Below are 14079 nucleotides of genomic sequence, written 5' to 3'. Positions count from 1 at the left end.
GGGAAGAGACCATCGTAAGCTCATTATTAAGTACAATTCCTTTCTGGACAAGCTTGTTTGCTCTATCAACGTCATTCACAAAGACTACAATTGCACTATTCATGCGGGAGGCAGAGACAATGTTCTCATGTCCCACCACTTCTCCTACCGCTAACACACACTCCTCCACACTCGCCCTGCACGTCACCCTCACACCGTGCCGGCGAGTCAAACTCTCACACAGCCGCGTGTTTGGAGCCGCCATGCTCCTCCACCGCGACACGCACACACACACACACACACACACACACACTTACTCGCTTTCACACTCGTTCACACACACACACACACACACACACACACACACACAAATAATTGATCCGAGATGTTTACACGGAAAAAAATTGCATCAAATGCCGAAAAAAGCTGGCGAAACGCCAACCGCTCTCACACGCTCAACACGCCACACTCGCTCCACTACCGCGCATGCGCAGAGAGAGAGAGAGAGAGAAGGAATGAAAGAGAAACAGAAAGAGTGATTTTGTTTGCTCAGCTAATGAAGGAAAACAAGGTTAAGGGAGATACTTGCAGGAAATGAATAGCAGCAGGATCTTAATTGAAGTAGGTAGGGAGCAAGCTGGCATGACACTGTTTCTGCAGTGTTATGCTGTCAGAGTGACATGGGCTTTAATGCAAAGTCCAGTGGTTGTCATTATCACTCAAATGCACAAGGGTTTTTGCTGCAGTGTAACTCAGGTGTTAACACAGCCGTTTCTAATACAACACAAAGAGAATTCATTTAACCCTTTAAAAATAAATAAAAACTAATTGTATATCTCTGGAAACTAGTGACTCATGACTTCTTTCTCCCACCCTGTGTCCAGTGTTATCAGATCCATCGTAACCTTGAACAGGATAAACAATTACTGCAGTTGAATGAATGAATGTTTCCCAATGCTGAAATTTTAAAATGATAAAAACAGATAAGTGATATGTTTGCATAAATCATGTACACACCCATTTGTACACATATAATGTGATTCATTCATACATTCATTAATCTTTATTAAGTGCTTTAACCTTGTCAGGGTTGCAATGGATCCGGAGCCTATCCCAGAGTGCAAGAACTGTCCAGTCCATCATAGGGTACCATGTGTACACACATTCACACACTCATTCACACCTAGGCCAGTTTAGTATAGTCAATCCACCTACTGGCAATTTTTCTTTTTTGGAAGATGAGAGGAAAACTACATGGACAAGAAACTCTGTACAGACAGTAAGCAGAGCTCAGGATTAAACTGGGGCCCCTGGAGCAGTTAGGCAGCAGCATTACCCACTGCATCACTATGCTGCCTAGAATGTGATTTATCGAGTTATTCTTGTGTGTGAGGATGTATATATATTATATATATTTAGACCTACTCCCGACAATGCATATGCAGAAACCCCTCGTGGTAGAAAAGTGCAGTCATGGGTAAACTGGTTATGAGGCACTTCCATCCCACTTATTGTCAATCATGTCAGCATAATTGACAGGAATTGTTGGCTGTGGTGCAGACAAATGGCAGAAGATATGTAAAGTAAAAACTTATAAATTTTATACAGTAGCTGACCTTGCCTTACTTGAATATTTGGCACATGCACCTTGCACAAGGGAAGTGTTTTTATAGAGCGCAAGAATCTTTTTGCTGAGAGTGGCTCATCAGTCAATTTTGTTTGCCCAGTGTAGTTTTAGTTCATCTCTGCCAGCAACTCGAATACCTTTTGGAGAAGCACAAAAAAAACCCCAGAATAAAAACAGAAAATTGGAGTCAGGTCTGGTATTTTCCAACCTCCATGAGCCAAATAATGGCATGTCTTACATGCATTCATACCATCAGGTACATTTCCAAGGCAGCAGAATACACATCAATAGTGAGGGATTTCACTATTGGTTTTCCAAATGTAACTGGGGCAATTGATTGCACAAACATAGCCATAAATTTACCCTAATCAAAGAGAAGTTATTTACCATATATGGTGATTTGGGGGCATTTCTTTATGTAAACGAGCTTGGCCATGCATGAGCAGAGCAATTTAGTATGGGATTTATGGGATTATGGGAACGTATGGGATTTATCACCATCCATTGCATACAGCTGTGCATACTAGTGATGCACCGAATGTTCGGCAACCGAAATTATTCGGCCGAAAATAGCAAAAAAAGCACTTTCAGTGTTTGGCCAAATAAGTGAAAAGGCCGAATAAATTTGACCAAACAATGACATGTTTGATGACGCGCCAAATAGCCTAACAACCAGAGTGAGATGCGCGAATTTCATGACCTCCACTTCCGGCAGCACGCTTGGAGCGATGAGCGGGCGCGCGCATGCACGAGCTACGTGCACGAGCGCATGCTCTACAGATGTTGACAACCGTGACATTGTTTACTGTGGACACGTGCGTTTGTTTTGTTTCTGTTTCGGAGTATTCTGTCACGTCGCGAGATATAAGGGAGTAGAGTACAGAAGCAGGTATCGACGTATTTATTTAAGGGAACATAACATTAACAACGTATCTAACTATACTATATCTACTATAATACTCCGCGAGGTGTACAAGGACGCGAGTGGTATATATCCCCAATATAATCAGCCGTATAGAACCGAATAGAACCATTTTTTGCACTCTTGTCAATGCACTTTTTAATGCACATTTTTGTTGTAGGCTACAGAGTGTTCCATTCTTTCAGCAGTCAGTTATAGGCCTAACATAGTCTATTCAAGGGGGGCTCAATTTATTTAAAGTTTATTTATTTAAAGTTGTATTGTGCCTTGTTGGTAGCCTATGCCTGCTGGAATGCAAAAAATGTTCAGTGTTAAATAAATATTTTGAAATTGTAGTTTTTGTAATTGATTTTTTTCTTTGAAAAGCAAGACAAAATAGTAAAGAGCACATTTTGATTATTTAATTTATGCAATGGTGAAAAAAATGGCAAAATAAATGGAAAAAACACGAAAAAAAAGCGTGTTCTGTCTTCGGCCTTCGGCTTTCGGCCAAGTTTTTCATTATATTCATTTCGGCTTCGGCCAAGAATTTTCATTTCGGTGCATCCCTAGTGCATACATACAGCATGTGTGACAAATACTAACTTTCTAGGGCTGGTGAGGTAGTGAGGTTCTTACACACAGAAACAAATAGAACATGTTCTATGCATGGTTTGATAAATAAGACCCCTGGGTTCTGCAGTTACCACAATCTGCGTTAATTAACAGAATGCTCTGATGATTTGTATATTTGGTTTATGTGGTTAAAATGGTTTGACAGTTAAGAACTAGTGTTAAAGCATGCATTTAAGAGCTACGGTGTATGCCTGAATAATAAGCAAGCACCAACACAAAGTCTGGTGAAATAAATAATAAATTAGGCAGTTCAAAAAAAAGACAAAAAAGACCAAATAATTAAAATAAAAAGCTAGATATAGGGCTTTTTCTAGGAGCTGAGTTTTCCCTGTCAAAAGAGAAGAAGTTGGATTGCAGAAAGAACACTGACTTTCACTGAGGACTGAGTGGATGTGAAAGCATTTGGCCGAATTGATATGGGCAGTGAAGTGTTGGCACTGCACACTGCCTGGCAAAGCCTTTATCAGTCAACATCTATTACAGGCCCATCAACCTGCCCAAGGGCCTGCAGATTTCTGTAACAAGGTAATACAGCTTTGTAGGTGTTACAGATGTTTATACCTCATTGTCCATGCCCTGTAGCAGTAAACAGGTTTACAAGTACTTGATGTGACTAATATCTATATAGCTTTGTGACTAAAATACCCACTTGCCATTCTCTAATAAAACATGTAAATTAATCCCATTTCTATGGCTGGATGTAGTGAGGCTTTACAGTTATGCAAAACAGGAATCTTTGTGTAAGAATTTGCTTGAGAATGACAACGTCCTGGAACATTTAAACTGAGAAACAGGAGGCCATGTGTGAGGATGTGGGAGAGTGAGAGACAGTTTGAGAGAGTGTAAATAAAAGAAAGATAACAATCACTCTTTCTTATCGCTAATCATCATTAAGTGTAAAGTGTCATATGTGACAGATCAAAGATGGATGTGTTGCTGCTGCTAGTCTGGTGGTCTTTTATATTCTGTTTCTGTTCCATTTTGCAGGAAAATGCTATCAATGCCTGCTAATAATGTATATCAGGACTTCATCAGACATTTGTGTAAGCGGAAGAAAATAATAAAGTCCCTCGGTTTCCCTTGCGCGTTCTCTCCCACCATCGTGAGAAGAATAACAACCAAATGTATTTGCCATTGGAGACTTTCTGCTTTTGTTTGCTGGTGCAGAGGGCTGTTGAATGTGAGGCAGAGATATCAAGATATTACAGCTCTGAAGCCACCGGAAGCTTTAACCTCAATGGGATACAGCTTCTGAGGATACAGAGAGACAGAAATGCTCAGTTGATGTTGTTTGATCAACACAAAGTAGGCATTTCTGGTTTTCTCCTCAGCCAGGCATAGACCAAGAAATTAAGGCAAAAAAAAAAAGAACATTGATAAGAAAAGCTGTGCTGAAGGGTGATTTTAATAATGACTGACTGGCTAAAGCTCATGCCATAGAACACTATTGGATTCTCTTCACTTTCTGTTGTTCACTACCAATATCCTCCAATCATTAAAGTAACAGGCCAAGTCTTCTTCTAATTGGCAGCTAAGAAGAGCACAGCATGCCAGCTATATCTGAGAGTATTATATGACTTTGAATAAAGGGAATCTGAGTAGAAGTCACAATAAGATGAGCATCTCAGTAAGGGGTTAGCAAATATAAGCCATGAGTTGCCAGCCCATTATGATCTTTCCAAGAGGTTGGCGAGCACCGTGACAACTTGCTTTCTCTTTTGATTTCTTGGACCCCTGGAGTTTACCAGCAAGGGGTATGGATATATCTTCCAATAAAAGCTCCACAAACGTCCAATTTTGCTGGCCACTGTTAATGTTGCTTTGTAAATCAACGTGTATTGCAAATGAGCAGTAGTTTTAACAGAATGAGTCTCAGTAAGGAATGTACACTCACAATCAGGCTTGGGGAGTAACGCAACACATGTAAAGGTGTTACGTAATCAGGATACAAAAAACTGATAACTGTAATCCGTTACAGTTACATCAAAAAACACAATAATCAGATTACAGGTAAATTTTTTAAACAATGGGAATACTATCAGGATTATAATTTTTTTAATTTAAAACCAAATAAATTAATCTTTTGACATAACACAATATAGACAGCTGCTTGATTATAGTTCTGGTTCTCTCTCACCAGTCTGGTGCATACACAAATAAATTTTACACAGTTAATTTGGTAGAAATTAACACAAATTGTTCTCTGAAATGCTTTTGTTAGGGTGGCCATACATCCTGTCTTTTCCAGGGCATATCCTCTTTTTCAGACCTTAAAAAGCATCTAAATTTGAGAAAATGTCCGGGATTTGGCTTTAGTTTCATTATGATGTGCTTATGGTCTAATACTGCAACATGTGTGTGCATATTTAACCCCTCTCTGTAATTTCCGCCTTCTCACACACCAACTGGTCGATAATAAAAGGCTTGTATCAACTACTGGCCAAATTCCTGCCTCTCAACCACTAGCATACTCTCAGTGAAGGTGTGAAGATGAAGCACTGCTGTGTACAGCATCAAACAGTTGCTTGACAATATCAGCAAATAACAGCTGTCTTGAGTCGAAACAATATCCATGGCCATATAAGGTCATTTTTAATTTCATGTTAGTGCATTACTTCGTAATATATGGCCATTCAAATGTGTAAATGATGGCAGAAGGTTCACTCGAGGCATTTAATATTTTATTTTATTCCATGGACATTCAAAACAATGTAGGAATTTTTTTTAAATGTGGGCAGAGTGAAACCAATTTTATTTATATATATTTATGTGATGCTAATAGTGTGCTAACACTGTTTTGGATGTTATTACAGCTGAAAAGATCATTGGGGTCTCTCTACCCACCATCGACACCTCATTCAACAACCACTGCATCTGCAAATCCACCAGTATTGAGGACGAATCCTCTCAACCTTTTCATGGACTATTCACCCTCCTGCCATCTGGCAAAAGGTACAGGAACATCCGTGCCACCACCAGCCGACTCCGCAACAGTTTCTTCCCTGAGTAAGTCAGTTTACTCAACAACCTGCAGTCTCCTGGGCTAGCTAACCACCTAACCCAGTAAGACTCAGTATCACTGCACACTGCACTTTACACAGCTGCAGTGTTTTGTGTTTTTTTGCCAGTATTGCTGTTAGGGACAGTTTTTCTTTTAAAAAAAAAAAAAAAAAAACCTATTTATTTATTTATTTATTTATTTATTTTATTAAAACAAATCCAACCATTGAACATCTTTTAAGCTCTAAATAAAAGTATTTTGGATCAAATTGCTTTTCTCTTGACTTTATTTACATATTTGGCCTTGATGTAATCCAAAAGTAATCACATTACATTACTTTCATATTGTGATACCTGGATTACATTACTGATTCCATTACGTTACTGATTACAAGTAATTTGTAACTGTAACGGAATACATTTTTAAAGTAACCCTCCCAACCCTGCTCACAATGATGTGATTATATATGGATAATTACTTTTGCTAGATGGAATATTCCTGCTACCCACTTTCTCAATCATCTTACCTTTCAGCAGGATGCTAAGGTAAATCCAGACCGCAGAATCTGTCACTATTTTCAAAAAACAGCTAAAGACCCACCTCTTCTGTGAGCACTTAACTAAACCCTAAAAAGCTAACCCCACATTATTTTAAAAAATTATATATATATATATATATATATATATATATATATATATATATATATATATATATATATATATAAATTACTCTGGCTCTTACACCTCTACTCTGTGCACTTTGCTTCTCTAGAACTCAATTATAAATCTTGCACGGTAGCACTACTTGTGTTGTTCTCCGCTTGATATATCGCTTTGCTTGTATTTCCTCATTTGTAAGTCACTTTGGATAAAAGCATCTGCTAAATGAATAAAAGTAAATGTAAATCACACTTGGTTAAAAAAAAGAAAAGAAAAAAGAGCAAAGGCAATCCTACAAAGACTTCAAAGCCTTTTTCTACACCCAATTCACTGATAATGTCAGTATATTCGGTAGGAGAGAAATGGCACAGATGGAAAAATGCTGCAGAAGTGTTGTTCCACTGGCTGTGATACAAACAAGGCTGGAAATACAGTAGTAGTGTCATATCACAGCAAACCAGTGACTACCTTTCCCATCCTGCACTGCGGCCTACAAACATGGCCACCATGGACTGCAATTCCCAGAACAAACACTCATTCATTCTAATCATGCACACCTGCATCCAGTCTCACAAGCACTCACAACCACATTATATAAGAGACTCTCTTTCTTTCTTTCTTTCTTTTTAAATAAAAAAAATTATTACTATCTATGCCGTAAAGATAATATTTATTATAGGGCGGCCATACATGCTCCGTTTTGTTTTGCAACGAAGAATTAAATTGTCCACCATCATCAAATCATTTAAAATTGAAAAGCAAGCCTTAGATACAATATCTTACAATAAGTGTCAGAGGATATTACTGGTTACACTTCCTGTCCTTTAATTTCAAAACATATTTCACAGGCGTTGTCAATCACACCTAGCATCTGGCTTTGAACTCGAGTTTTCAAACATTTTAAAGTAAATAGTTTTTACACGTAAAATGTTCAAACATTTCCTTGGGTCACATCATTTGACATGTAAACTTAATCTAAAGATTCTATGTTATTAAAAAAATGTCAAATGATATATTTGTGAGAGACTCACTGACCTTGACAAACAACCCATAATACTCTTCAAGCATCTTCTTTTCAATATATGTCCTGTCACTTTTTTTTTTGGATAGGGGGGGGGGTTAAATATGACAATAAAATGTCTCTTTTGCCTTGTGTCAGAACAGCGCTATACTCCCTATACCCTACAAACTGTCAAGTGCATTATGGGTGATAATATCCTTAAGCTACATTATTTAGACATGAACCTTCTCCAATGCATAGTGGGATTTTATGAGTGCACTGGATATAAAACTGCATAAAAAGTGCACCATAGTGAATATAATGTGTTTTTGATCATATTGATTTAATTGCTTTACCACCCTTACTCATTAAAATATACTAATATGCATTCATTTTGGTATAAGATAGTCAGCATTTTAATAACACATTTTTTGTGTGTTGCTAAGAAACTTTGAAGTGTAAACTTGTAGCCGCTGTTACATAAAATTTGTGCTGCGGTATAAACTATTTTAAAACGTATATGCGTATATGCTTTGAAATAAAGAATGATTTATTGTTTTTTCCACTCCAATGAACAGGCCATAACCAAAGCCATGTAGAAAATCATTAAAGAGCTCAGGGAAAGAATTCTGGATATTTACAGATTTGAGATTTTTCAAGTAAATTGATGTTTTTATTTCAGGGGTTATTTCAGGGGTTTGAGCAATTCTGTATAAACTTTGTGAAACTGCAGCAAGTCTACAGGTTGTTTGAGATCGGACCAGACGGACTAGCCTTCGCTCTCCATGCGCATCAATGACTGCCTCCTATGACCCTGTCGCTGGTTCACCGGTTGTCCTTCCTTGGACCACTTTTGGTAGGTAACCAGTGGATACTGGGAACACCCTATAAGACTGCTGTTTTGAAGATGCTCTGACCCAGTTGTCGAGCCATCACGATTTGGCCCTTGTCAAAGTTGTTCAGATCCATACGCTTGCCCATTTTTCCTGCTTCCAACACATCAACATTGTAACCAACCCTCAATGGTGGAATGAACTTCCAACATCAATCTGGATAGCAGAATCTGTCACTAACTTCAAACAATGGTTAAAGATGCACCTCTTCCATAAAAACACTTAACTAACCCCTAACATGCCCCTCCCCCTTATATATATACATTATCTTACAAAAGTGAGTACACCCCTCACATTTTTGTAAATATTTGATTATATCTTTTAATGTGACAACACTGAAGAAATGACACTTTGCTACAATGTAAAGTAGTGAGTGTACAGCTTGTATAACAGTGTAAATTTGCTGTCCCCTCAAAATAACTCAACACACAGCCATTAATGTCTAAACCGCTGGCAACAAAAGTGAGTACACCCCTAAGTGAAAATGTCCAAACTGGGCCCAATTAGCCATTTTCCCTCCCCAGGGTCATGTGACTTGTTAGTGTTACAAGGTCTCAGGTGTGAATGGGGAGCAGGTGTGTTAAAGGGACAGCAAATTTACACTGTTATACAAGCTGTACACTCACTACTTTACATTGTAGCAAAGTGTCATTTCTTCAGTGTTGTCACATGAAAAGATATAATCAAATATTTACAAAAATTTGAGGGGTGTACTCACTTTTGTGAGATACTGTATATATATACTGTGTGTGTATATATATATATATATATATATATATATATATATATATACATATATATATATATATGTATATATATATATATATACACATATATATATATATATATATATATATATATATATATATATATATATATATATATAACCTTTCTGCACTTATACTTACACCTCTACTCTCTACACCTTGCACTTGTATGGTAGCACTACTTGTATTGTTCTCCGCTTGATATATCGCTTTGCTTGTAGTTCCTCAGGGAGCACGGTGGATTAGTAGTTAACACACTGTAGGCTGACTGACATGTCCAAAAAAGTGCTCGCAGTGTATGAATGGGTGTGTGAATGTGTGCATGATAGTGCCCTGCAATGGATTGGCACCCCGTCCAGGGTGTCTCCCGCCTTGTGCCCCATGCCCCCTGGGATAGGCTCCAGGTTCCTCGCGACCCAGTAAGGATAAGCGGTACAAAAAATGGATGGATGCATGGATTGTATTTCTTCATTTGTAAGTCACTTTGGATAAAAGCGTCTGCTAAGTGAATAAATGTAAATGTAAACGAGAAAATCAATTTTATTCACTTCACCTGTCAGTGGTTTTCATGTTATGGCTGATATTTATATATACAGTGGTTCTTGAAAGTTTGTGAACCTTTTAGAATTTTCTATATTTCTGCACAAATATGACCTAAAACATAATCAGATTCACACACAAAATTAAAACCCATTTAAACAAATGAAACAAAAATATTATGTCATCATATTATGTCATTTATTTATTGAGGAAAATGATCCAATTTACATATCTGTAAGTGGCAAATGTATGTGAAACTTTCAGTGCTTTCAATGTTCAGTTCTGGTGTGACCCCCTAGTGCAGCAATAATGGGTTCACAAACTTTCAAGCACCACTGTATATTCTTTCAATTTTGAAGAATAATGGCATACAAATGTGATGTATATCCTGGGCTGTTTGGATTTAATCTTATTTCTCTATTTGTTACTACTGTAGGTTTAGTCACCAAGCAGGGGTGGAAATGTAACTAACTAAATGTACAGCACTCTTGTTACAGCACTTGAGCAAATGTGTTTCTTGTAATGTTTTTTTTTTTTTTAGTTGAACTAATTCACAGTACTGTTCATGTTCTTGATCTTTACTTTTACTCAAGTGAATTATTACTACAGTAGCAGTACTTTTACTCGTCAGTATGTTTTTTGTACTCCTTCCACCACTTTCAAGAAGCCACCGCTTGTTCTGCTCACCAGTCTTACTATTTTTTCTACACACCAATCTTAACTCAAACACCCATGAGCCTCAGAGATTACGTTCCTCTATGGCATATGTCTTCCACAGGAGCCCCCTCACATGTTAATGCTTTTGGATCCTTGCCAGATCGTCTGTCACTCAACCTTAGTGGGTGGCATCAGCATTTAGCATTGGTTGTGTCTGGTTGTTGTTTTCCTCCTTATAAATATTCTATAATAATATTAAATAGTATTAATTAATAGTAATATTATTTTACACAGAGGAAGTTTGCTTGACAGTTTAAGAGAAAACAGTAATAAAGCACAAGGTGAATATGTGAGAAATAAAGATCATGGCTACTGTAGTATGGTATCTGAATGATCATAGTAAGCATTGCATAACCATTACATAACTATATACAAACCTTATTTATACCACAGTACTGTTGAATTCTCAATTTTATGATTGGTCAGATTATCTTTTTTTTTATATATATAACAGCAGTTCTGACAGTAGAGCTGGCTGTAATTCAGATCACAGGTTTGTATTAATGCACAGGTTCTAATACATGATTGTTTCTACAGCAGCTCATTCACAGGGACTTGTGTAGTGGATACTCTGTGATATGGTGAAGAAATGAGTCTCGAGTGTCAGCACTTTGTAATGGTAAGTAAGTTCAACCATGGGAGCAATCAGAACGGAGGTTTAAACTTTGTGGTTTCTCTGTAACATGCTGTGGGGTTTTTTTCTCCTATTAATTGCAAAAGACAGGAAAAAAAGAGGCTGGTGAGGGACTCCTTGTTTATCACGTAAGTGATAACAGGAACTCACCTTTCTTTGAGATGATCCACAACATCATTTAAAAAGTATACTTTTGCTTAAAGACTTAAAAGAAACACTGGCTATTGTAGCTCTGGATATTTGAACCTGTTTGACTCGTTCTGTTTACATTTGTAAATTTATAAGTGAAACAATTGATAAAGTCTTTCATATGGAAAAATAGGTTGTTATTTATTTGGTTGAACTTGCTAATGTAAGTTAGGAAAATAAGCCATATTAAATGAACTCAAAGTTTAGTACAGACAACTTGAAAAAGTTAAGTTCACCTTACTTTTATAACAGTATCTCAGCTGAATTTGGGAAGTCTGCATTACTTGAAACGAGTAGTTGGGTCAATTATTTAATTATGTCAACAAAACTTTTTAAGTTGAAATTACTTATTATTTTACGTAAAATACAACTTAACTGAGTCAAAGCAAAAAGACAACTCAATAAGTTAAGTTGAGTGAACAAATTTTTTTTTTCACAGTGTAGTGTGTTGTTCATTAGTGAATTAAACATTGTAATCACTGGCAAATTTTTATTGTATAAAAGAAATAACACACTTCTGGATGTGCTGTTACAGAAAAATTGTTTCTTTCAGGATGGTAAGAGTAACCCCAGTTTGTGGCAGGTGTTATCACACCACACTATCCTTAATTATTTTCTAATAACAGCATGCCCTGAAATGTTTATTTCTTACTTATTCATCTTTGTGTGCTTACTTATTGTAAATTCTAAAGGGTATACACTACTTGCCAATGATTTCTAATTTGCAAGTAGTGTACAGTTATACACTATATGCCCAAAAGTTTGTGGACACATAACCATCGAATCATATGTACTTGGTGAACATCCTAGAGATGCACCGATGTATCGGCCGATACCGGCTACCGGCTATAAAGGCTATTTTCCCCGCTATAGGCTATCGGCCGATAGTTTAAAAACATCCTATGATCAGGGCCGATTATATCCTGTCAATCAAAAGGGGGCGGGAAAACACACTGATTTCGTGCTGTGTGTAAGGAAAATGTCTCTTGTGTGGAATGATGACAAAACTGCAGTTTGTAATTTCCGTAAGCTCTGCACTGCTAACATTTTACACCGGAAGTGAGCAGCAACGAAATCGCGTTTACTCCCCCCAGCACGGGAACATCGCATGAGTCGCAGAAGGGCGGCCTTCCACAACTCACACAATGCATCCGCGCTGTTCGCGCTGAGTTAAAGGGCCAGTACAAGATTTAAATAAAGATGAGTTGACAAAAAATTTTATATATTGCACAGAAAAATATTTGTAGAGTAGTATATTTCATATGCAGTTAATGTTAATGAGGTAATATCAAAATCATCATCAAAAAAAAAAAGTTTATATTATATATTACCAGTTTGATGTTCAATGATGAAGCAGAAATGCTTTTGATTGTGGTGAGTGAATGTGAAACTAACAGGAGGTTTTTTAAAATTCAGTCAATTAAGTCTGTTAATATGAATTAATAACATTCAATAAGTTAAGGAATCTTACTTTAATCTTCAGAATTTAGTTAATGTGTTAATGTTAATTAGAGTAATGTGTTTTACTGTTTTTGAGCCCAGTTACTGTGAAACAACTTGTTGAAATGGAGAGAATAAAGTTTTTATTTGCATTTCTTTCAGAATTGTGGAATTAATTATTATTAATTTAAAAGAAGGCATGAAAGGCAGAACTATCGGTATCGGCCTGTATCACTCTGAATAATCGTTTATCGGTGCATCTCTGGAACATCCCATTCCAGATTTAGTTATAATAACCTCCACTCTCCTGGGAAGGCTTTGGCTATGGGGCTGTGTGTGGGGATTTGTGCCCATTCAGCTACAAGTGCATTAGTGAGATCAGGCACTAATGTTGGGCGAGGAGACCTGGGTTTGAGTCAGCATTCCAATTCATCCAACAGGTGATCAGTGGCATTTAGGTTAGGGCTCCGTGCAGGCCACTAAAGTTGTTCCACACCAACCTTGGCAAACCAGGTCTTCATGGAGCTTGCCTTGTGCATGGAGGCAGTGTCATGCTGGAACATGTTTGGGCCCTTTAGTTCCAGTGAATGGAAATTGTAATGCTACAGCATACAAAGACATTTGATACAATTTTATGCGTGGCAACAGTATGAGGAATACCAACATATGGGTGTGATGGTCGGGTGTCCATATACTTTTGGCCATGTAGTATAAATCCTTTATTTAAAAAAACTACTAAATAGAGTCTATACAGATGAAAAAACAACCTGTTTGTTTCTGTGGTCAAATTTTGTGCTGAAAGTTTATTCATTCATTCCTTTATTTTCAGTAACTGCTTTGTCCTGGTCAAGGTCACGTTGGATTTGGAGTCTATCCCAGGAACACAAGGTGCAAGGAAGGAGTATACCCTGAATGGGACATCAGTCTATCACAGTTTGTTTATTCACTGATCAGTTAATTATTGAGCAGCAGAAACACTCCTCCTCCATACAGTTAGACTTGGCACCAGTGATAAACCTCCTAGCATCCAAAACCCCATGCCTTCATTATCAGTGCAGATTCTAAAGCGGCTCCTTTCCCTGCAGAACACCACCAC

Source organism: Ictalurus furcatus, chromosome 5 (genome assembly GCF_023375685.1).
Source record: "Ictalurus furcatus strain D&B chromosome 5, Billie_1.0, whole genome shotgun sequence".
Lineage (NCBI taxonomy): Eukaryota > Metazoa > Chordata > Actinopteri > Siluriformes > Ictaluridae > Ictalurus > Ictalurus furcatus.
This window is presented reverse-complemented; position numbering follows the sequence as displayed.